Below are 26,340 nucleotides of genomic sequence, written 5' to 3' on the forward strand. Positions count from 1 at the left end.
GACATTCCTTGGCAATCTTTCTTCTCTAGTGATCCCAATTCTACCCAGTCCCACATTTGCGACTTAATACTAGCTGATATGGATTTATTCATACCAAGTCAACAGTTGACTAAAAGATCTAACTCTCCAAAATGGTTTCATGGCAACTGTCTAGAGTAACAGCCCAAAAGTCATTAACATATAACTCTTACTTAAAACCAAAAACATCTGAATCATTCTCTCAATTTAAAATTGCTAGAAATCATGCAAAAGCTCTAATAAATCTAGCTAAATCAAACTTTCTTCAAAAGCAAGCATCAAAACTAGTTAACAACCCTAATGACAATACAATATTCTGGTCAACTCTTAATTCTTTCAATAATAACTTTAACAAGTCATCTTCCATTCCCCCACTAAAATCTTCAGATCGCAACATTACAAATGACCCGCGTGGGAAAGCTGATATTTTTGCCAGTACATTTGCCAGAAATTCTACCATAGACAATACCAGCCAGTATGTCCTGGTACTAGAACTTGACTCTCCCGAAATTGCCCCACTTAAAATACAGACAAGATACGTAAAATCCATCCTAGGCAATTTACATACCAACAAAGCTCCAGGCTCAGATGGAATTCCGCCAACTGTTTTGAAAAAGTGTTCCCAAGAACTTGCCTTTGTTCTAGGTAAATTATTCAGAGTATGCATACGTACTTCATTCCCAAATTCATGGAAAGAAGCCAATATCCACCCAATTTCGAAGAAAGGATGTTCCTCTGACACGTCTGATTACAGACAATAGCTGTCACATCTTCTCTTGGTAAGGTATTTGAAACTTTAATTAATAGGCACATTGTTAAACATCTTGAATCCAACAATTTAATTAGTGATAGACAATATGGTTTTTGCCACGAAAGATCCACCATTGACATACTCAATCTCCTAACTCATACCATCCATCAGTCAATTGATCTACATGGAGAAACTCCTGCAGTAGCCCTTGATATTTCTAAAGCTTTCGACAGAGTATGGCACCGTTCTCTGCTGTCCAAACTCCCTTGCTGTGGACTAACTTTTTTTGTTCCTTTGATTTCTTCATATCGTAGTAACAGGAAAATAAGGGTAAAAGTAGATGATGTATATTCCAATTTTCACTCATTTAATGCCAGCGTGCCGCAGGGATCACTCCTGGCGCCAACCCTATTCCTGGTTCATATGAATGGTCTCTTATTTGTCACCCACAATCCCATCCACTCATACGCAGATGACTCAACACTACGTAGTTCATTCACACTCAGACACCCATTTACTCAGTACAGCAATCTCCATAAATCAAGACCTATCTATGATCAGTGAATGGGGACAAAACAACCTTGTCTCATTTAATGCTACTAAAACTAAATATATACAACTTACTAATAGAGAGATATTGCCAGATTCATTCATTACCAACAGTGCTACTAATATTCCCATCTCCAAAAGTATTGAAATTCTCTGCGTCTCACTTAACAATGCCCTCAGCTGGACCTATCATGTTAGATCACTTGCTAAAACCGCCTCAAAAAAACTTGGATTATTGAACAGAGTCTGTAACTTCTTCGCTGATGAGCAGTTAGTTATAATTTATGAGAGTCATGTGCACACTCAGCTTGAATATTGCTCACCCTTGTGGAATGGATGTGGAGAGGTTGCATTAAACCAACTAGATAAAATTCAGAACAAAGCTGTTAGAACTATTAACAACACTGCCATTACAAATAAACTACCTTTCCTGCAAGTAAGAAGGAATATTGCCTCCCTTGCATTATTTTAGATATTTTTATGGCAAATGCTCAGACGAAGTTGCGTCCATAGTGCCACCTCTTCATGTCTTCCCTAGTGCTACACAGGCATCTGGTAGTGCTCATGACTGGAATGTCACTCAGCCATATTGCAGAACTTCTGCCTATCAGAATTCTTTCATTCCCTGAACAGCATCTCTCTGGAACTCACTTCCCCAGAGTTGTTTCTCCCCAATTTTCAACCCACAGCTGTTCAAGTCTAACTGTTAACAGATATTTTATGAACAGAGGACACCAGTAATCTGGTGTATGGATCATTTTTTTTTTTAATTCATTTGTTTTTCCTTCCTCCATTCTGTTATTTAAAAAAAAAAAAAAAAAAAAAAGCTTCGGGAATGGAACCCAGTTTATTTTAGTCCTACCTCTGGGCAAAAAGTTCGACTGAGATCCTATGCCGGGCTTCGGGATCAGCGTTTTTTGGTCAAAATGTGATCGCTCATTAAATATAGTAAAAGTTTTTCAATCGTGAGGGGACCAAGTTTTTTTTTCACATCAGCGAATTTTTTGCGGTTTTTGTGCCAATTTTGATGCGATTTGAATGTGTAGTTTCGGCTGCCAAACACACACACACACACGGCTACTGCTATAGTATATTAGATGCAACTGTTACACAATTGTGATTGCAATACAGCTGGAGTTACACCTTGTTAATGCAACTGTTACACAATTGTGTTGGCCATAAAACTGTAGTTACATCTTGTTAATGCAACTTTTACATAATTGTGGTTGCCATAAAATTGTAGTTACATCTTGTTAATGCAACTTTTACATAACTGTGTTGGCCATAAATCTGAAGTTACATCTTGTTAATGCAACTGTTACAAAATGTGGTTGTATCAAATGGTACGTACATTGTATTAATGCAATTGTAACAAAACTGCATTAATGCTAGTGTCTGTAGTTACATAATTGTAGCAACTGTAACATAACTGCAGTAATCAAGTGTGGTCATTGTTGCTAGAAATCTGATACATATGTGTATAATTTATACAATAATAGCAATACAGTCTTATCATGAATCAGCCATATTTGATGTACTTGTTTGAGACACCACAGGTATATTGGCTTGGTTATGTTGGACAGTTTATATTTAAATGATATTACATGTAACTCCTTATTATGTTATTTTATATAAAATTAAATAAGTAATATTTACAATATGTTCAGTATTCACCTAGTTTCGTTTGTACCACACATCACATGATACTATAGACATACAAAGATTGTGAAGTCAACTTGATAAGTTTCATCTTTAGGTATTGGTTGTAAGTATTTAAGTGTGTGGTAGAGTATAGTATACTGTTGCTAGTCCATTTGTGTTGGGGATTTTCACTTGATTTTCCTTGTCACTTTAATGTGAAGGATACATGTCTACTTATATTTTTATTCTCTGGTTTCATTAGATTTTCGTAAGTATATATTATACGTGCAAGTAAGGATATATATTGTCTATCACTGTGTATATACGTAAAGTTGTATATAAATGAAGTAGTACTATTAAACTAATAGAGTAAATGTTCGACTCACTCATATTAACTGCGGTGGGAATTCTGGGTGGGGTGCTGCTGGTCATGACAGTGATGTTGGCTGAAGAGTGTTGGCAGGGTTTGATTGAGGTAGGTCAGGGTTCTGGTATGACTGCGTCAGCGCTCGGTGTCGTTGTCCCCACTCAGCTGATGGTGACACACTGCTGAGTAGCTGCCTCACTCCGGTAGTTGTGGTGGAGAAGATGGTGGTGGCGGTCGCGATGGAGAAGGTGGAGATCGTGGTGGAGTTTGGAGGAGGGAGGAGTGGAGTCAGATGTGTTGATACGTCACAGTGCTGGGTCAACACTGGTAGCAGAGTACAGATGCACTTCCTCCTTTCTCACTTTTCCTTATTGTTGCTTCTTCTTCTTAACTTGTAGTGTCTGATTTTCCTTACTTGTTGAGATTAACTTGCAGGCTTGTAGAGTTGATGATGGACGTAGTTTATCACTGCTACTGTTTCTCGTAGATCGTGGAGTTGCGGTTGAGGTGGTTAGGAGCGAGTCTTGTTTGTTTGTTTGTTTGATTGCTGATTGTTGCTTGTAGAGGAGTCATAGATTGCTTTGACTGAGACGTTAATCGGCTTCGTTTACAGCCTGCCACCACTCTCAGTGAACGTAGTGAGGTAGATATCGTAGTTTACCATTGTAGCGGTTCAGGAGAGTAGTCTAGTGCGTATATCAATGAACGTATACACTAATACTATACTGATGAGCGTTGTATAAACTCGTAAGGCGTAGTTTGTCGTAGTTCATCGCTGTCATCAATCTCGATGGCGTAGTTTACAGTAGTTGGTTCACCATTTGCCACTAATCTCAGTGACGACTCTTATTGTTATAAGAACTATTAAGGCGTGTTTTGATTGTACTGTAGTTCGGTTCGTTGTTACCGCTTGCCACCAATCTCGATAGCGTGGTCGTAAGTAATTGTAGGGAGATAGGGAAATTGATTGTGGATCGTCAAACACAGTCAGAATAAAGTCGTGAGACGTCGTGTCAACGAGGTGAGTTACAGCACTCTTGTGTTACTGAGTTTATTGTACAGTTATATCAATAGTGAGTTACAGCGTAATGGAGTGTGACGGCCAAGTCTCCTAATGACCCTAGTGTCGGGCCTTCTCCCTAGCCCCTCTCTCCCCTTTGTCTTCTGAAGAGAATCTCTCCGACATCATAATAGCTTGGAGAGGATGTGTGGTGCGATGTAGTGTCTGGTAGATTTCCATTCACGTGGACTATTCGACTAGGGCTGGTTACTCCACGTGTTTGAATACATCATGAAATTCTTGATAGTCTGGACTATGAGGATGTTTGATATACGTCATATATTAAGGATTCTTGATGGTCTGGGACAACAAGATTGTGGATAGACATTATGTGGATTGACATTCCTAGTGAGATGCTGTGTACAGTATATCTCCAGCAGACAGTACATCCTGTACATTGTGTTGTAAGATGTATACTAGTGCCTATATAACGTCTATACTGCATCACAACTGTGCGTCTTTCCTGCACGTCACCAAACTTTGGCATGCCACATCTGTTGTTGTGTACGATGCCACATGAACCAATCCCACGTGAAAGCAGCTGCATTGCCAATTCAGGAGAGGTGTGCCAATTATCTGTGTAGAGGATGTGCCCTCTACCCACATAATTCTCCATCATTCGCTTCACTACTCCCTCAGAAATCCCAAGACGATCGTTATGTGGAATATCGGTCGTTGCACCTGTGTATACAATATAATCATGTCAAGGACAACACCCATATCACAATCACACACTACATAGATCTTTATGCCAAAACGATTCCATTTTGATGGGATAAACTACCTGAACGAGATACGGCCACGGAACATCAGTGACTTGTCGATTACGAGCCTTGGAAAAGCCCCCCAAAAGCGTTGGAATTTGCCTTTGAGGTTTTCCAAAAACGTCCTGATCTTACACAAACTGTCTGTTGTCTCTGCAGTTGTGTTGTCACTGAAATGAGGGAACCTGAGGATGTTCTGGTATAATATGTTCCTTGCCATGTACTTACCGAATACACTGACCCATGTCAACTCATTGGTGGTCCAGTAGTCAACAATCACATGTTTTTTTCACTATGGCATCAACATCATCAATGCAATAAACACATACATGGTGGGCGCTGTCACATCAGCCCAGTGTCATGTCCTATAGGTCTCCTTATGTGCTGTTGTCAGCAAATAGGTCAGCTGTTGTCTGTAGAAAGAATCTGTTCATCTTGTCATAAATGTGCGTCATGAGGTACAGGTCAAAGAATGCATGAAAATAGCTCATTATCGAGCTTATTGCCATCAGTCTAGTTGTGTTCCTGACTCTGGAGTTTGTCTCGTCAAAGGCAAACATCCTGGATTAAAAATCCATAGTCTCTTTCCACCTGTAGGCAGCACGTGAAGAGGAGAGTTGCACAGTTTTCTGCTGCCTCCAGCACTGCGAGTCAGTCTTAGGCACCTTTTGTGCTTACCGCTGCACAAACTTGACCCTTGGTTCCGAGGAGGTCCCCGGGGCATGGTGTGGTGGTGAGGGAGCACGGGAGGTGTTGGGCAGCGGTGTGGGACCACGGGAGGTGCTGGGCAGTGGTGAGGGGGCATGGGAGGTGCTAGGCAGTGGTGAGGGGACTTGGAACGTGCTGGGCAATGGTGAGGGGGCACAGGAGGTGCTGGGCAGTCGTGAGGGGGCATGGGACGTGCTGGACAGTGATGAGGGGGCACAGGAGGTGCTGGGCGGTGGTGTGGGGGCACAAGAGGTGGTGCAATGTGGTGATGGGGCACAAGAGGTGCTTGGCAGTGGTGAGGTGGCACGAGAGACAGTACGCGGTGATCCAGTGGCGCTCGTGATGGTCGTGGGTGGTAAGGTGATCCAAGAGGTTGTGGTGGGTGGAGGAGTAGCACGGGCAGTGGTGGGGGGTGGTGAAATGGCCTGTGAAGTGGTAGCAAATGGTGAGGTGGTGCGTGCAGTGGCGGGATGTGGTGGCGAGGTGGTGGGGGGTGAGTGCACTTGCACTCCAGCCTTCCCTTCCTTCCCCTCCTTTTCCTCAATGAAAAACCGTTTCACCACCATCCGAGTGCTCTTCGGTGGTGGTGGAGCTGTACGGCGAGGTGGTGGTGGCTTCTCCTCACTCTCCGAGGAGATGTCGCTGTCGTCCTCCTCGGTAGCAGGAGAGTGATGCCACTCATCACCACTCTCATCACTACTCCCGACCATACTCTCCACCTCCAGGTCAGACCCAGTTTGGTCCTCGTTACTCTCCCCCCCACTGAGAAACAGCTCCACCCTGATCTTGGGGCTGGTGAGTGGCATACAGGGCTGGAGAGGGCGGCGCTGGGTGGGGGTTGGAGCAGGGAGAGAGGCGGAACTTGGACGTCCACTCATCATAGAAGTGCGTGGTGTACTGACATGTGGGGTGTATGGGAGGGTAGGGGAGGTCAGTCTCAAGACGTTCAGAACGTTCGTTCACTTTCCAAAAATTTGTGCTGTTTTTTATAGGCCGCACTCAGGCGACGCCTGTGGCTATTTATCGGCTAAACGTCGTTTGACACCGGCGGCCACAGAGGGGTTAAAGATCATCAGGTGACAAAGTTATTGACCTATTTTACTGACTTCTTGTATGTGTAAGTTCTTGGAATGGTCGGCTTGTGTGAGTTTTGGAAAGAGGTGACCTAATGCCCTGTCCAGTATGGTTTTCACAAAGTGCAATCTACCATGGATGTCCTACTGCCCATGGAATCTTTTGTCTGTGAGGTTTTCTCCATTAACGAACATTAGATCATGGCTTTCAGTCTGCAGATGACATAAGACACTGCCTAGCGTCATGACATTTTACTTTCTCAACATGAGTTTGGTCTTTGTGGGTGCTTGTTTATTTTTAATCAGCAGTTCTTATCCAACCTTTTTTTAAGGGTCTGAACTGGGGGTGTGCTTGCTGATCCCCATGCTCTTGAAGGTGGGATGCCTCAGGGGAGTACCGTTACTGTTGCATTCTTTGTAGTACCATCAACAGTGTATTCAGTGTACTACAAGTGGTGGACATTGCTCAATATATGTCGATGATCTTTCGATTTCCGTCACTGCATTTCGAATGTCTCTGGTTGAGAGGAAGATGCAGCTTGCTCTAACAGTTTCCAAATTGGCTGAGTACCATGGTTTCCTGTCTTCTACAAAGACTGTGGTTATGCATTTTTGTTGTCTATGTGGGGTTCACCCAGACTCTGACCTGAATCTCTGTGGTTACAAAATCTGTGTGGAAGAGACTGGGATTCTTGGTTTTATGTATGATAGACGAATGACCTGGGTTCCTCATATTCATTATGTTGAGACAGCTTGTATTATGACATTGCATCTTCTGAGGCTTTTAGCTCATACCTCCTGGGGTGCTGACTATCATACCCTCCTCCTCTTGCATAGATCCAAATTCTTTCGAAACATCAGTAATTGTGTGAGGTCTTCTCCTCTGCCTCAGATGCCCGTCTCCGTATTCTAGATTCCGTGCAACATGCTGATATTTGTCTGGCGACTGGGGCATCAGGTCATCCCAGATTTGAGTTTGCTGGATGCTGATGCCCTCCCTTTGGATTTATGTCGCCAGTCATTGATGGTGAGGTGTTAGTATCATCTTCACTGCCTTCCAGACTCAATCCATTATGCATTGATCTCCCAGGATTCCCGATTTTCTGTTAATGATAGTTTCCCGAAGCCCTCTGGTTACATGGTCTGGTCTTTTATGTCAGCCTTCTCTGTTCCTGGATTGGCAGTTTGTCGGCGTCGAATCCCGAGATTGGGTTTTGGGCTTACCCTCGTGTGATATTCTGTAGGTCTGTTGTTAGTAAAAAGAGTACACTTTTCTCTCAGGTGTCCCTCTCACTCTTTTCAGAACATGTCTCTGCTCAAGAAGACTCTTTATCCATGTCAGTGTTGATTGATTGAAGATTGATATGGGAGTAGGCAATGGTGTCGTCTTTCCTTCCTTCAGTCATGGCAGTAGCTTTCTAGCTTCAGTATTTATGACGCAACTGACTGCGATTCTTTTTGCACTACAAATAATTCTTCCTCTCCTCCACTGTCCTTTTTTACCTCGCCCAGACGTAGTCCGCGAGGTGTTTTTGGTCGAGTTTGTTTGTATGTTTGTTTCTTTGTTGGCAGCATTATGGAAAAACGGCTATATGAAATTGCATGAAACTTTCAGGGTACGTGGGCACTGGTTCCAAAAGAAAGTGATTAAATTTTGGAGGTAACTGAGTGAACTTGAAAGGTCAAAATCTAAGTCAGAGATTTTCAGAGGGTTATAACTTGAAACTGGTTGAAGATATTTTTCCTATTATGAACATATAGGAACTCGTAATACGGGCTTTCACTGGGAACCAATGTATTATAATTACAAATCATAATAGATAGATAGATAAATAGATAGATAGACAGCTCTCTGCGAGCCTGGGAAAAGGAAATGAGGTTGCAGGTTACACTGAGGAAAGCTGACGACAGCGGCCAGTAAGGAGATGATGCAGTTAGCTGTCAGCAGTCCTCTCGTGAACAAAGACCTGGTGATCACACGCACATATACACACATACTCACACACAGGCTTCTTAAAACTTTCCATCCACGAGGAACACACGTGATACGTCTCTTGTTTCACCAGAATTTAGGAAAGAGAGCTCAGAAGGGGACAAGCGATACTAGAGGCAGGTCGAAGGGGAGAAGGGCTTAGCAACTCGAGAGACAGAGAGAGAGAGGGAGCGAGACTCTATACTTACGCTCTGTGTGAGAGACTTGTTAATATTTCCAAGACAAATAAAAATAGTCCCATACTATTCTTTACCTCTCCTGTCACTACATGACAAATGGGAAGCTACTCCACGATATAAAAACCGCTCGTCCATAAATCTAAAATATATATATATATATATAACTCAACCACAAAGGAACCTACACAGTCTTTTATGACACAAAGTCATTTATGACATTTGGTAGCAGCGAACGTATACGAACCTCGTCTACGAATCAACATTGAATTCCTACAAAATATCAAGATTGAAAACAAAAAGAATACCTCTCTCAATCAACAACACAACCAGCTCCTGACAGTATTCTCTCCAACCAGCCCCCTCCGTCTCCCAGATCATCATGCTGATGCAGAGGTGAAGGGATCACACGACGCCTTGCAAGTAGTTTAACAAAACATTGATACGATCTTGCAATTTCTATGACGAACCAGCGAATCTACGGACATCGTCTCCGAATTAAAAGCAAATTTCTACAAAAGCAAGTGAGACTCTACAAGATTAGCTTCAGTCTACAGTGAATCCCGACAAAATACAGCCTACAATGCAAATAGTCTACAAGTCTACAAAACAACTCTATAATCTTCGCGTAACTTCAAGCAGCAACAAGAAGAATATAAAACAAAGCAAGTAAAGAAGAGGAAACACCGAAGCAACAAGCACACAAGCCCCCACCACCCTCTTCCGCCTATGCTGACCCAGAGGTCAAGACACGCAGCAAAACACCAAGTCCATATTCACAACTCGTCTTACTCACCCGTCTTCACTCAAGTTACTCATCGCTACTCATTCACTCACCACAGCTACCAGTGTGGGAAGCCGACGTCACCATGTGCTGAGATGACATCACAACGCGAGTCTGCCATGCCAAGCAACGTGTGACTGACACCAGGCACTTCTCACCCACTGCTCATTACTCATTATTCACATAGCTCCTACTCATACTCATTTATTGTCACAGTTAAGTTGGAAATTCGACGTTCTATGCTGAGATTTGCCTGGGACAGCCGTTAACCGCCATGGAATTTCCTGAGTAATATCGTCCATCAACACACCACTAGAATTATCAAGAAATCTTCAATCAAACCTGTATTTTTCTTCCGAGATCGACTTTTGTATCGACACACCTCTACGATCTGTATCAAGTGGGTAAAATTATAGTTGCTCATTTCTTGTCAGTGCTAAAATGAGCTATATTCAACTTATTTACTCATCCATTTTGCTAGGACATAAATAAACAAGAGTCGTATTTCATAACACCATATCTTAATGACAGGAATATTTTCGCCACCACCCACGTTAATACCAGATGACACACAAATTGCCACAACATCAGACTCACAATTAAGAGGCAGCCCACCCCTTGTACAAACCTCACCACACACTAAAGATAAAGAAACAAATACGGGAGTTTCAGATGATGAGTGGGAAACCCCCTCAGACATAGAGAGTGTCGACTTTGCTGCTGCCCTGCATACGTATGCCAATATACTTAACAGGGTTCACTGGTCCGGTCATACATATTCCACCATTCCCTCACACAACGATAAACACGTACAAGTTGAATTAACAGGGAAATCATTAAAAATGGATCAAGAAACAAATACCGCTGATTGAACAACCACACCTCACGTGTTTGTGTATCACGAGGATAAAACTGCCCCAAAATTCTCTGGCACAGACAAAGATCGCATTGATGTCATTTCATTAGTCAGTCAGTGCGAACAAATGTTCATCAAGTGCCACATACTAGATGAACAAGAGAAAATTGTCATTTTTTCATCTTGCATAAGCCAGGAAAGATGTCCAGCAAGCAATTTATTGCGCTCAGATAAGCTCAATCGCGCTAGGACATATGATGAATTTAAAACTGAATTTCTGAAGAAATTTTCTGGAGGTATGAACTTCTTGCCAGGTATAATTCCAGAATTACATAAAATTGTAGATCTTGTAAGGGATCACACTACAAACCATGTGCTCAGTGAAATAACTGCTGATGTCTCCACAATCAAGAGAACCTTGTTAGCTACTCTGGAGAATTCTAATTGGATAACAGATGATGGAAAGATGTTCCCAGACCTCGTCGTGGACATCATTGGTTATGTAGCTGCCTTGTGTAAATTACCTGATAGGACCCTTAAGATCGCCAAGACGATCGCGTACACCCCAGGAAAGTACTTGCTAGACTTAATGAACGAGGTAGAGATGCAGTGCAGTAAAGCAGGTGTGGTCGACACACATGCACATTCTGGTAGAATCAGGGTACCTGAGACAGTATCAGCTGTGAAAACATCTACTCCGACCCCAAACAGAGAACAAAATCGATCGCGACCAGAAATGAGGCAGCCCAAACAAACAAAGACGCCTAGAAATCGTTCCCAGACGCCTTCCTACAGGCAGTTTCATAAGTTTTCGTGCAGCCCTAGCAGGTCTCGCGCCATAAACAACACTTCTTATGGGAAATCACCTCGTAGGTCACAGTCAAGGGATAGGTCCATTCTGTGTCATTATTGTGCAAAACCAGGACACACAAGGTATGAATGCTTTATCAAGGCAAAAGAGGATAAACAAAAGACACAAGGATTTGGTCCTTACTGTAGGCATCATAGATACCAAGGGCACTGGACAAGTGATTGCAAAACAGTAGAAAAAATTGTGTCTATGTTCAAATCGGGGGAAGACCAAGTCATGACAAAAAACGAACAAACGTAAAGAAGAACAAGGCTAAACTTCACATAGGAGGCATGTTGGGAAATGAGTGTATCTTGATACCAGCTGTATGTGAGGATCAAAACGTTTCCTTATTTTTAGATACAGGCTCTCCAGTGAACTTAATAACACATGAAGAACTAAATAGAATTCTTAAAAATAAAAAGAAAGTAACTTTTCTGGATGAAGCTGATTTAGATTTATACACAGTAGATGGACAAGAGATTACAGTGAAGGGTATGATAAGATTAAATCTCAGTTTCACAGAAACTACAAGACCATTCTCTGCATTTTTCTATATTGTTGAAAACTTAGCAATTAAAGCTCATATGTTACTGGGCTTAAGATCCATGAGAGCTGAGAACATAACTATACTCCCACAAATGAATGGAATAGACTTTGTTAATGAATTCATAGAGGAAATAACTTCAGAGCCCTCACCGATTGGTAGAAGAGAGCCAAAAAGAACTGGTAATATTAAAGGCTTAAACAGACATACACAAACAGATGAGTGCATAGATCCACTGGCACCACCAACCACATCCTCCAGAAGTAGTGACCCAGATAACAGTACTGATATATCAATTTTTCCAGCCCATCTCACTAATGATTTAGTTATAACACCTAATTCATACATGAAGGTTACCATAAAGAGCAAATTACGGAATAGCACTGTTCTTGTCTTAGAAGAATTATGTAAAGTAAAGGGATTGTCAGTAGAAAACGCATTATGTCATACGAACGACGAAGGGCACCCTCAGATATTCATAATTAATCACATGAATGGGGAAGTTCAGTTGAAAAAGGGAACTTGCATAGTTAATATTGAAAAATGTTCCGCCCTTGTGAAGGAAATAGTTATAGCTGGAGTAACAAGTGAGATCAAATCTACGGATAGAGAAAGAATAAAAGAGAATTTAATTCACTCAGGTGAATTTGACGAAGAAAATGATTTGTTAACCCTGCTGGAAACACACAGGGACACTGTAGCATTGCCCGGAGAACAATTAGGGTGTACTAACTTGATTAATCACATGATTAATGTGCACCCAGAAACACCACCAATTTTCGTACCAGCTTACCGCATACCACACTCCCAACGTACACTTGCAAATCAGTATGTCGATGAAATGTTAAAGCTTGGAATTATTGAGCCTTCAGTTTCCCCGTGGAACGCCCCCCTATTCTTCGTGCCCAAACGAAATGGAGAAATGCGTGCGGTAGTAGATTACCGTAAACTAAATAATCACACAATACCAGACAGATTTCCCATGCCATTGCTAAGCGATGTTCTACAGAATATTGGTCCTGAGAATAATATATTCTCGACCATCGATCTCCTAAACGGCTACTATCAGATTCCGGTATCTCAGGAGTCACGTAAATACACTGCCTTTTCAACAAACAGAGGCCATTATCAATATACAAGAATGCCAATGGGACTGAGGACAGCCCCAGGCACATTCCAGCGTCTTATGAATTACGTATTGTCCGGAATTTTAGGACAAGGAATATTTGTTTATCTTGACGATATTATTATCGCAACGAAGAATATTAAGGATCCTCTCAGGAAATTAGACTTACTCTTACAAAAGCTTAGTGATGCTGGATTAAAAATTAAACTTTCTAAATGCAAATTTTGCTTTAAGGAAATAAATTTCTTAGGCCACAAATTAAGTTCTGATGGTATTCACACCACTGATGACAAAATACAGGCAGAGAGATTTTCCTGAACCCACTACGACTGACGAAGTTAGACAATTTTTAGGTCTGGCTGGGTACTATAGGTCATTCTTACCACAGTTCTCTCATATAGCCTTCCCTCTATTCCAGCTACTCAAAAAAGATGCTGTATTCCAATGGGAAGAAGAACAAAAAAGGGCATTTAACAATCTAAAAATTAAACTAACAAATGCACCTTGTTTAGCATATCCGGATTACACAAAATCATTTCTTATTTGTACAGACGCAACAGTTAAAGGATTAGGGGCTGTACTGATGCAGGAAGATAAAAGAGGAAAGAATCAACCAATTGCATTTGCCAGCAGACAAACAAGAGGTGCGGAGAAAAATTATTGCACTACAGACTTAGAGGCACTTGCAGTGGTTTTTGCATTACAAAAGTTTCGAGATTTGGTATATGGTTACGAAATCCACTTATTCACCGACCATAAACCACTGGTGGGTATGTTTATAAAAAAAACTCCTTTCTGGGAGGAGAGCAAGATGGAAGTGTACAGTTGAAAACTACAATGTACAAATTCATTATATACAAGGTAAAATGAACATAGTAGCTGACGCATTATCTAGGAACCCGAACACAATTCAGGTCGCGGCGTTAGATCTCAAAGGAAATATCCCAAACAACAAGGATATCGCAAAGGCACAAAGACTTGACCCAATATGGTCTAAAGTAATATACAAGTTAGAAAGTGGAGATGACATACAATTACCCAAACTGCATGTCCCACTTGAACAATTCACAATGTTCAATAATACATTATACAAAATTAACTCTAAAGAACCAAAACGCCAAAGAAATACTAACCAGTTGGTAGTACCTAATGACATGATACCCCAAGTATTACGATTGATACACGACAGCCCACATGCAGGACATCCTGGAAAGGATAAGACATTCAACCAAGCCCAGCTATTATATTACTGGCCTTCATTACGAAAAGATATAAACAATCATATAGACAGATGCGAATCATGTGCGAAACACAAAGGATACCCAATCACACCTGCACCGATGGGTAATTACCCTGTACCACATCAACCATGGGACGTTGTCGCTGTTGATTTACTCAAGATGCCATTATCATACAATAATAACTTATACTTATTCGTGGCAACGGATCATTTTTCCCGTTATGTCATTTTAGCTCCAATTAAAGATAAGACAGCAGAGACAGTAGCAAAGGCAATAACAGATAATGTAATATGTCGCTTTACTACCCCAAAGGTATTAATAAGTGATAATGGAGGAGAATTTAATTCTGAGATCTTACAAGAAATATGTAAACAATACAACATCAAAAAGGTTAACGTTTTGGCCTATCACCCAGAATCGAATGGGTTGGTAGAGAGTCAAAATAAAAAGGTATTAGATGTGCTACGACACATTCTCAGTGAAAATTATGCAAGCTGGGATGATTGGATTCCCAGAGTAGAGGCCTCAATTAATGGGTCTATAAATAAATCCATCGGTGACACACCACACTTCATTATATATGGCACAGATAAAAAATTGCCATATGAGCTCCTAGAAGGTGACAGCATGCCTATATACAATTACGATGATTACGCTAAACTCCGTTTACGTGAATTCCAGGACATTCACAAAAGAGTCAAAAAACAATTAACGATGTCCAAGGAAGAAATGACGGAGGCATTTAACAAGAAGGCAAAAGATTCACCTATTAGCTTAGGAGACATTGTTTACGGAGTCATTCATACGAGAGACAATAAATTATCCCCAAAATTTGAGGGCCCATACAGAGTAATTAACATAAAAGCAAACAAAGTTTTAATTAAGTCACTTTCAAGTGGCGAGGAGAAACAAGTTCATATTGACCATTTAAAACGAGTTTCAAGGGAACTATTCAATAATTATACAGCCTCGGATACAACCGAACAGGTGAACGTACCTCAAGAAACCAAGCAAGAACACAACAATGATTACAAAAAGAAATTAAGGTCATATACCAAACAATCGAACATACTGTAGGTGCAACTATTCCAATAAAATCTACAGTACATCATTTACGAGAATTAAATATCGATTTAAACTCCTTCTATAAATGAAATAACAATCACCCGTAACGCACATCATCACTATCATCGACCACCGCATTATAGGAAATTAATAGATTTTTTTTTCTCGGTAGGTTACGATGAAGGGACTTATGCTATGGATTCTCCTCTACATAGTAAGAGGATATGCGCACCTGGACCCCAAGCATATAGTACGACAAGGATGCCTCATAGCTCCAACGGCCACGACTACAATCGTTAAGGACGTCATGAGTACTGAAATAAGTCTAGATTACTTGTATGACTTACCTACTTATCTAGAAAGACTTGCGACGCCGATGCGAACTCTGGACTTCATGATAGGAAATTATGTTTCACAAGCACATAACACCAAGGAAGTGAATGAAATGGTGAAGTTAGCGAAATGGAAACTAGAACATGCGAAGTCAACTATGCTCGTCATGATCCAAGATCTCCTATCTTATGGAACGGAGGTACTGAGCGACAGGAACAACATCACACGTACTCGCCAAAAGCGCGGTTTGTTCGACCTGGGCGGCGCAGTTCTTGGGAACATCTTTGGATTGGATTGGCTACAGAGGATGACCTTAAAGAAATAAACAACAAATTTAATAAGATAGCTCAGGTACTAACATACCAAGATAAATTCATCACAGGACAGAACTCAGCAATGAAGACAATTGTGAAAAATCTGAAACAAGCAGAAAACGTAGCTCTCGAGAGTGTAGATAAAATAAATGAATTAGAGGGAAACGTTACTCTTATCCAGCACTTCTCCATCATCACAGAACATATTGACACGATTCTACTACAATTAGAGAACACTAGAGATCGTTTCAGGGCACTTATGCAAGGAATTTCGAATGCTGTTGATGGCAAGATCACAATTGACTTACTCCCGGTTCATGAGCTACGTCAGATAGTTAGTCAAGGCATACATAAACATAAATTGAAGCCGTTGTTCCGCAGTAGGGAATTTATGCAATATTACCCGTATTTAGAAGCAACACTAACACCAACATCAGTGGTAGTTCATGTACCATTCATCACTGAAGACCTGTTCACAGTATACCAAATACATCCCTTCCCCTATAAAAATAACAACACTTTGGTCATCATCAACATCAACACAGACACCGAACTCATCATGGTCTCCAAGAGACGGGACACTGTCACTTTCGCAAGTGAGTCAACGATTGAACGAAAGTGCCGCACATCCTTACATGCTGTTCATCTTTGTCCTGCGTACATTTTCACGTTTCAGCCTACTGATACAGTCCCTTGTGAAATGGCTATCATCAGAAATGACAATATTCATCATCATTGCAACTTCACTTTTGCTCCAGATAAACTTGTACACCATCAACGCATTGGACACTCACAGTTTTTTTATTTCCCTCATAACACATCAGTTTACAGAGTCTGTCCAGATATACCACCATCTCATACATCAGCATTAGGATTATACATAGCACCAGACTACTGTGCGGTATTTACACCAGCCATGTCTACTTTATCCACCATCAATCACTACGCCATTCTCAATCATACACACAAACATTTCCACCCACTGCCTGATATGAACTTAAACATGAGCACAAGTATTAAGCTGACTTCACCTAAGTTTGAAACTATGCAGCTGATCAATGAAACAATGAAGCCCTGGGAAGATTTGAGTTTGAGTATGTTCAACCCATATTATGTGTATAGCCCAGCACCTACTGTCTTTATAATCTTCTGCATTGTAGTTGCAGTACTGCTGTTCGCAATGCACAGAATGCATGCAAGAATTGCTAATTTGGAGTCATTATTCAGTGGGGAGAGAGTTAACATCACAGTTAACCACCCTGAATGAAGTGTATATATTTTGTATATAGTATTAATTATATATATATATATAGATATATATATATATATATATATATATATATAGATATATATATAAATACAAAGAAGAATGGCCCATATATGGCAGACCAGTACCATTATCTTTAAATGAAATATTAATAACTCTTACCATAATCTTCATTTTAAAGTAATCACTCCAATATCCGGATCAATAGAGCCATTGGTAGGTTCGGATATTGGTTTTGTCCGGATATTGGGCCCCAGCTTATGGACTTGTACTTACGGACCCTAACACAGAGAAACACCTATACAACTCCCTCCGGACATGCATAGCACCTATTTAACACCCAAATCACACCAATAAGGCACATAAATGACTGAAATAAATGCAATAGACACATAAAATGTGGGTTTAGAAGTATGTTCATACATTAATAAACATTCTGGTACTTATGGACTCTAACCGAACCTAACCTAACCGAACCTAACCGAACTCTGAAAAACCCATTCCTACTGCACATGCATGAGGTAAGTTTAGTATGGAAAGAAGTACAGTATGACACTTTCTGGTAAGTATAGTATGGGAAAAAATACAATATGAAACATTCTGGTAAATATAGTATGGAAAATAGTACAACATGAAACATTTTGGCTACTTACAGCAAGTCCCTGGCCACCTCGATGAATAACCGCTCCTCTCGGACTCTGACAGTAAGAACGATTTCCTGAAGCACTTGCACTACACTCTTCCTGAAGTCTTGCACTGAACTTAGTCACTAACACACAGAAGTCCGTTCTTTTCACAGTGTTCACTTTAGTCCAAATAATGTTCCATTAAATTTAAGTGTTGCACATTAACTTTTCCCAAGTTTTTTAAGTTTCCAAAGCCAAAACAAAGAAGGTTAGTTACGTTAAATTTCTTTTCTACTTAGTCTTTTCTCCCAACTTGAAAACCTTAACACAACACACCGTTTTTTCACTGCACAACACTCAAAATTCCCGTGTGGTCTAGTGGAGAAGTTCTTGCTGTTTATTCACTGTCAGAGCCCGAGAGTATCACTGGCAGGCGTCCAAGGGGTGCATCGGTGGGTAGTGGTGATATGGCGTACCGACCTACAGAAGACTCTGAAGACAGCCGCAAACTCACGTCGAAGCGGTGACTCCACTGTAGCTGATGTGCTGGGCTGTGGCTCGGAGCATGAGGGCCTGTCTTGGGGAGGCAGCAACGGAGTGGAACCAGGGCTTGGCACAGCGGGGGTCACGGGCCTGAAAAAACTGTCAATCGTTGACTGACGCAAGGACCGACGATTCTGGCGATTGATGATGCGCTGCCGGAAAGCACGCACTTCCTCCACGAGTCCCCAGGGCCCCATCTCCCTGTCGCAGTCCGGGTGTTCCAGGTAGTCTAGGACGAACTCTAGATGTTCCCGGAGTGCGCTCAGCTTGGGGATGGCTGGAGTAGTGTCCTGCTGGGCGGAGTCTGCATCATCATCGCCTTCGTCGTCGGAATCTTCAAGTTCGGGACTGACACCAGCAACCGAAAGACGATCTCGATATCAGACAACGTCTGATACCCAGGATCGCCCTCGTCGTCGTCCAACCACTCACGAACATCGTCCACATCAACATCGTCGCCCGTGCGTAGCCGTGCATGGAAGTCATCCACGTCAAACCCTAGGAAATCGTACTCCACATCTGTTCCGAGAAGCAGACGAGACCAACCATTTTCAAGAGTTTTCACAGGGACTTCCTTCCATGCACTAGCCCAGTTGTACAGCGCAGACTTGATGTTGTAGCGGCGAAGGTTTTCCAAAGTCCGCTTGCCTCGAGTGTCACGTCCTTCCCTGCGCTCGTCCTCGTCCTCGAGAACCACCATCACCTCGTCCAGGAACTTCCGACGGTACAGGCGCTTTGTTGCCACGATCACTCCTTGGTCCATTGGTTGAATGAGAGCAGTCGTATTAGGTGGCAGAAACATGCACCTAATACGGCCATTCTCAGCAACCAAGTCCTTGTCGCACGGGTGGGCAGGTGCATTGTCGAGGAGAAGGAGAGCCTTTACCTGGTCGCGAGGAATTCCCAGTGTCTTCGTCTGGTAATGTATGACCTCCTTGACGAAGTGATGGTGAAACCAGTCTTTGAAAATCACAGCTGTGAACCATGCTTTCAAAGAATGGTACCATACGACAGGAAGGACATCACCCACGAAGGCACCGAGGCTGCTTTGCACGGCCAACAATAACGGGCTTAAGCCGGTGCATGCCGTTAGCATTGGCACAACACAAAGCAGATATCCGTTCCTTAGAAAGCTTGCGGCCAGGTACACGCTTCTCCGTCTCATCGGCGAGAGTGTTCGTTGGCACCGAGCGAGCGATAGAATAGGCCAGTTTCGTCAGCGTTATAGACTTGACCCGAGAGTGAGGCCCTCCCTGTCGATCAAGCCTTTCACCTTGTGCCGAAACTCGTCCACTCCATCCTCGTTGGCGTCCAATGCTTCGCCATGTGCTTTACGGTTAGTAAGGCCATGTCGCAACTTGAACGCGAAGAGCCAACCCTCGGATGCCTTGAAGTCTAGGGCGTCGTGAAGCCTTGCAAACTTCTCAGCAGCAGCCTTCAGCTCCGTTCCACGTACCATCACACCAGCTGCACGTTGCTGTCGATACCAAATCAACGTGGAGCGGTCGATCTCTGCATACTTGGGAGTAAACATAACCTTCCTCTCCACGTTGCGTTTGCTTCTCGGCGAGAAGTCAGCCGTGTACTGCATGAGCTTGTCTCGGGAACGCTTGATATCAAACAAAGTCGACCGGGCCAGGTTGAACTCGCGGAGAATGCGAGAGGAAGACCAACCCGCATCAACCTTCTCCAATATCTCCCGTTTCTTCTCCAGAGTCAACACCACTCTCTTCCTTTTCTCAGGAGGCGGGGCCATCATCACACACACTAAGAGTAGGGCAGAGAGCAGCAGGAGGCCTTGCAGCAAGTACGGCACCACCACAAAAGCGAGCACGTGGGCAGCCATTACGAAGAGCGCAGGTCCAGTCGCGGTGAGAGACAGGCGGGAAGTGGGGAGGATGCAGCGGCGCTCTATCGGACGTCGGAGGAATGACGAACCAAAACAATGCTCTCACGCGGCGCGCGCGGCAAGTTCAAATTACGGACGGCAAAAAATCGGGTTTTTTTCCAATTTTTTTGGATTTTCGGACCATTTTGGGAATGTTTGATCCCAGGACGATAAGGTTCGGTTAGTGGGGATGTTCGGTTATTGGGCGTCCGGATATTAGAGTGATTACTGTATTTTTTATTCTTGCATGTATGCATTTCACTATAATAACCCAAGTACATACTGTATTACAGTTAAATAATTTACTTTAATACATTTATTCAAATATGTATACAACTTGTTTAAAATGTAATATTACTAAATAATCACTATTTACTATGAATAATATATGTATACAATATTCATACAATTATGTTACTTTTACAATATTATGTATTTCACTTAATTAGCTTATAAGTTCATTATAATGTGTATATAATGTGTATTAATATGTTAGGACTATTAATTGTCGATGGTACGCCATTTTCGCGCGGCCGAGCAATGTATTATAATTACAAATCATAATAGATAGATAGATAAATAGATAGATAAACAGCTCTCTGCGAGCCTGGGAAAAGGAAATGAGGTTGCAGGTTACACTGAGGAAAGCTGACGACAACGGCCAGTAAGGAGATGATGCAGTTAGCTGTCAGCAGTCCTCTCGTGAACAAAGACCTGGTGACCACACGCACATATACACACATACACACAAGCTTCTTAAAACTTTCCATCCACGAGGAACACACGTGATACGTCTCCTGTTTCACCAGAATTTAGGAAACAGAGCTCAGAAGGGGACAAGCGATACTAGAGGCAGGTCGAAGGGGAGAAGGGCTTAGCAACTCGAGAGACAGAGAGAGAGAGGGAGCGAGACTCTATACTTACGCTCTGTGTGAGAGACTTGTTAATGTTTCCAAGACAAATAAAAATAGTCCCATACTATTCTTTACCTCTCCTGTCACTACATGACAAATGGGAAGCTACTCCACGATATAAAAACCGCTCGTCCATAAATCTAAAATATATATATAACTCAACCACAAAGGAACCTACACAGTCTTTTATGACACAAAGTCATTTATGACACCAAGACTTTTGATCTTGAGTGACCTTGAAAGGTTAAACTCAAGGCCACGGATATTCAGGGGGCCATAACTCGAAACTGGTTGAAGATAGAGATACATTTACTATTATGAACATACAGGAAGTCCCATAAAGTTTTTTTAACTGGCACCATTACCTTCGACCTTGGGTGACTTTGAAAGGTCAAACGCAAGATCATGGATATTCAGAAGGCGTAACTTGTAAATATTTGCGTCATTACCTTAGACTTTAACTATGTACTGTATTGACACAAAATGGCAGTATTGATTCAGCATTTAATTGCAATAAAACAACTGCTGTCAGGCGAGGTTTGTTGTGCCTGGCACCACTTGTTATTTTTATTGACTCACACAGTGCTGTATCTCCACTGGAGTCATAATTCATCACATCCACTGGTTTTCTCAGTTTTAGAGTGACTTTTTCCTCCTTGGTCATCATGGCCATCGTGTGGGGTGTTGTTGGGTTCCAGCCCATGTGGGGGTGTCTGACAATGAGCAGGTTGATATGCTTGATAAGGCAACAACGGCTTGCCGCCCTGCTACTGTGAAATCCCATCCTTCTCAGCATCAGCTGCCTGCATATGATTTTTACCCTTTTACTGCTGGACAGATTTGGCATTATTGGCGAGACCGCTGGGATACGGTGGAATGTAACAAGATGTGTGCTATTTGTGGCCGGGTGGGCTCCTTCCGTCCTACCAGTGGGAGATAATTTTTATGTTGGTTGCGAATTGGTCACACCCGGTTCTTATGGATTTTTAATGGAGGGTGCTCCCCCTCCATTCTGTGGGGATTGTTTGGTCCCCCTGACTGTTTGACATTTGCTGGTGGAGTGCCCCAGTGTTGGGGATTTACGCCGTCACTAACCAGGCGGGTGATGGCTTGTACCGTCTTTACTCGGTGCTTGGGTTGGTGACCTGTTGTATGGGAGGGGGAACCCTCAACGTTGTGGAGGCAATCGGACTGCTGCACAAGATTTAGTATTCGGTGTTTTGTTTTTCGTGTTTCTAATGATTTTCGTGTGTCTTTATGTGTTTTTAATGTTTTAATTTTAACTTGCGTTTTAGATTCTTAACTGTTTTCGTTCTTTGCTGTCATCTTTTGCCTTTATGTCCGGCGGCATATGAACCTAACAGTTTCCCGGTAAGTTTTTATTTATTTTATTTTATTTAATCAGTCAGTAACCTGTTGCTATGCTATGCTTTCGTCCCTTCAGCCAGGATTCTGTCCATTTTATGATATCGACGCCTATACCGTGTGCTCGAACCTTCCTAACTAACCTTTCATGTGAAACCCTATCAGAGGCTTGACTAATGTCCAGATAAATACTATCGTATATGTTATTGCTGTATACCGCCTCAGAAACCCACGAGAAAAATAACAAGCTTGTGAGTCGGGATCGTCCTTGCATGAACCTGTATTAACTTACGTATTAGATTAAATCCTACTAGGTGTTCTCTAATTTTATTTGCCAAGATTGACTCCAGCATTTTTCGTACTACTGATGTTAGACTTATCGGACGATAATTCGACGAAACTGATTATGAACCTTTTTAAGAATGGGTACCGTACTACCTTCGCTGTCTTCAACGCCTCTGGAACTTCTGAACTTAAAAGACTTGTTAAGTAACGTTGTAAATGGCTGACATAATTCTTCCTTAGTCTTCTCTATAATTTATGCATATATATATCATCTGACCTGCAGATTTTTTAGGTTTTAGCTTCATAATTTCTTTCAATACTTCCTGCTTACTAATGGATATTTTACTACGAATACTCCACTTATTACCATCGTAAATAACGTGCTTGAGGGATCAGATCTAAATTTTCCTTGATAAATACTTATATGAAATAATTATTTAAGATAGAGCATATTTGTTTGTCTTCACTGGTGATGTTACTTGATTATGTTCTAAGAGGTTCTATACTTTTTTTTTCGTACAGTACAACCGTTAAAAACCCTTGGGATTTTCTTTGGATTTTTGAACACCGCCAATCTCATAACCACGCTGTGCTGTCCTTACTTCCAGCGTTATTTCCCTGTTCAGAGTCGTGTATCGGTTACGTAAGTGTTCCTTTCCCCTTATTGTTTTTCTATATATTTCTTTTCCTTAGCCTGTGAGAAATTTGAATCCTTGTCTAAGCATCTCGGCTCTCCATTATTCTATAATTACCTTGGCCACTGTGAATTATATTTACTAACTCGTTCCATACCTCACTAACCGAATCACTATTTGGAACATGACCTGAAGTACACTCCCACCTACATCCTGTCCTTTACTATGACCTGTGTTTGCCCAGCGACCTCAGTGACCTGATATACACCTTCACCTGTATCACCCCAACCACCTATGACCTGAGCTTTCTTAGTGACCACACTCACCCTTAATTCACCAGCTTGCCTATGGATTATGGTTCTGAAATAAACTCGTAATCCTTCAAAGTCCCCGAGACGTAAATCAGGAACAGTCGATCGGTTTTCAGTAGAACTGTCATTCCAACTAAATTTGAACTTAATACCTTCAGGATCGGAATTACCAAGTCGTCCGTCAGCTTCTGTATCACCAGTGATGTCTTCTCTATTAAGATAAAACCAAATCTAGTACACTCCCTGATATACTGATAGACCAGGGGTTGACAACCAGGAGTTCGTAGGAGGGTTTCCAGGGGTATTTAGATCTATCTATCTATATACCTAGGCTGCTTCCCCCAAGGAAAGGGAGGTAGCCGAGACAGGACGACACACTCCCCATTTACTCATCCATTCAAACACATTCATTCGCATCTTAGCCCCAAAGGGGAGAACGGACAGATCTTCACCGCACCACACCGCACAAGGGTCAACTGCGCAATGCAATCAGTGACATCTGCAGCAGGGCCCGACAGCAGAACTGGTTTACCCCTGCCACATCATAACAGACCCATCCCCTTACCCGCACCTGACCTGAGTAGCTGATCAGACCAAATGCGGGAGAATATCCCCTCAGGGCTGCGTCATCACTTATTCATTCACAATTTCTCTCCATTTATTTCTGTCACGCACAACAGACATCCCTCTCGCATCCAGCGCTCTCTTCACACTGTCCATCCATCCTATTCGTAGTCTTCCTCTCAGCCTTACACCTCTCACATCAGATCTAGTTATCTTTTTCACCAATCGCTCATTATCCATTCTCTCCATATGTCCAAACCATCGTAACACCCTCTGCTCAACTCTACCAGCCATCTCCCGAACAACTCCAGTTCTCCTTCGTACTTCATCATTTCGCACCCGATCCATACGCGTCACTCCACACATACTCCTCAGACACCTCATCTCCATTACATTCAAACTTTTCCTCTCTGCTACACCCATATTCCATGTTTCAGCCCCATATAACGCAGTCGGTACCACAACACCCTCATACAGCCTTCTCTTTACATCCATTCTAAGCGAACGACATTTAAACACTTTTTTCATTCCTCCCAGCACCTTTCCTACTTCATTTATTCTAAACTTCACTTCTGCATCTATTCTTCCATCCACAGCAACATGTGACCCTAGATATTTAAAACACTCTACCTCCTCAAGCAACTCACCATTCAAAACTATATTCATCCCCCTACCATCTATCAACCTCGTACACTTCATCACTTTACTCTTATTCTCATTTACTTTCAATTTCCTCCATTCACACACCCTTCCAAACTCCTCTACCAACTGTCTCAATCTCTCCTCTGAGTTAGTCACCAGTGCAGTATCATCTGCAAACAGCAGCTGCTCCAGATTCCACTCTCCACCATCAACATTCACCAGACTCAGACCTCCACCTAAAACTCTTGCATTCACCTCTCTTACAACACCATCCATGTAAATATTAAACAACCAAGGTGACATCACACATCCCTGTCGCAGCCCCACTCTCACGGGAAACCAATCGCTCACAGCATTTCCCACTTTTACACACGCTCTACTATTTACATAAAAACTTTTCACCCCTTTTAGTAACCTACCATCAAGTCCATACAATCCTAAAACAGTCCACAAAGCCTCCCTATCAATTCTATCATACGCTTTCTCTAAATCCATAAATGCCCAAAACACATCCTTGCCTTTCGCTAAATACTTTTCACACACTTGTCTCACAGCAAACACCTGATCAACGCATCCCCTCCCTCTCCTAAAGCCACACTGCTCATCACCAATCACTCCCCCTGTACCCTCTCTAACTCTCATAATTAACACTCTACCATACACCTTACCTACAACACTCAACAGACTTATACCCCTAAAGCTAGTACATTCATACTTATCACCCTTGGCTTTATACAACGGGACCACACAAGCACTTGCCCAGTCAATTGGCATCATACCTTTCTCAAAGCACACATTCAATAATCTTACTAACCAGTCAACAATAGTCACTCCCCACCCTTCAGACATTCCACAGCACACCCATCCAAACCTGCAGCTTTCCCTGTTTTCATCTCCTTTACTGCCTTCTCCACTTCCTCCTTCGTGATCAAAGAATCATTCAACTCTCCCAACACATTTATTCCTTGCATCCTTCCATCCGCCCCAATCTCAGCCACTCTTTCCTCCTCTACATTTAACAATCTTTCAAAATACTCTGCCCATCTCTTCCTTACTGCATCCATCTCAATTAACATCCTCCATC

Source organism: Coenobita brevimanus, chromosome 20 (genome assembly GCF_032717465.1).
Source record: "Coenobita brevimanus isolate Jiangsu-jjx chromosome 20, ASM3271746v2, whole genome shotgun sequence".
Lineage (NCBI taxonomy): Eukaryota > Metazoa > Arthropoda > Malacostraca > Decapoda > Coenobitidae > Coenobita > Coenobita brevimanus.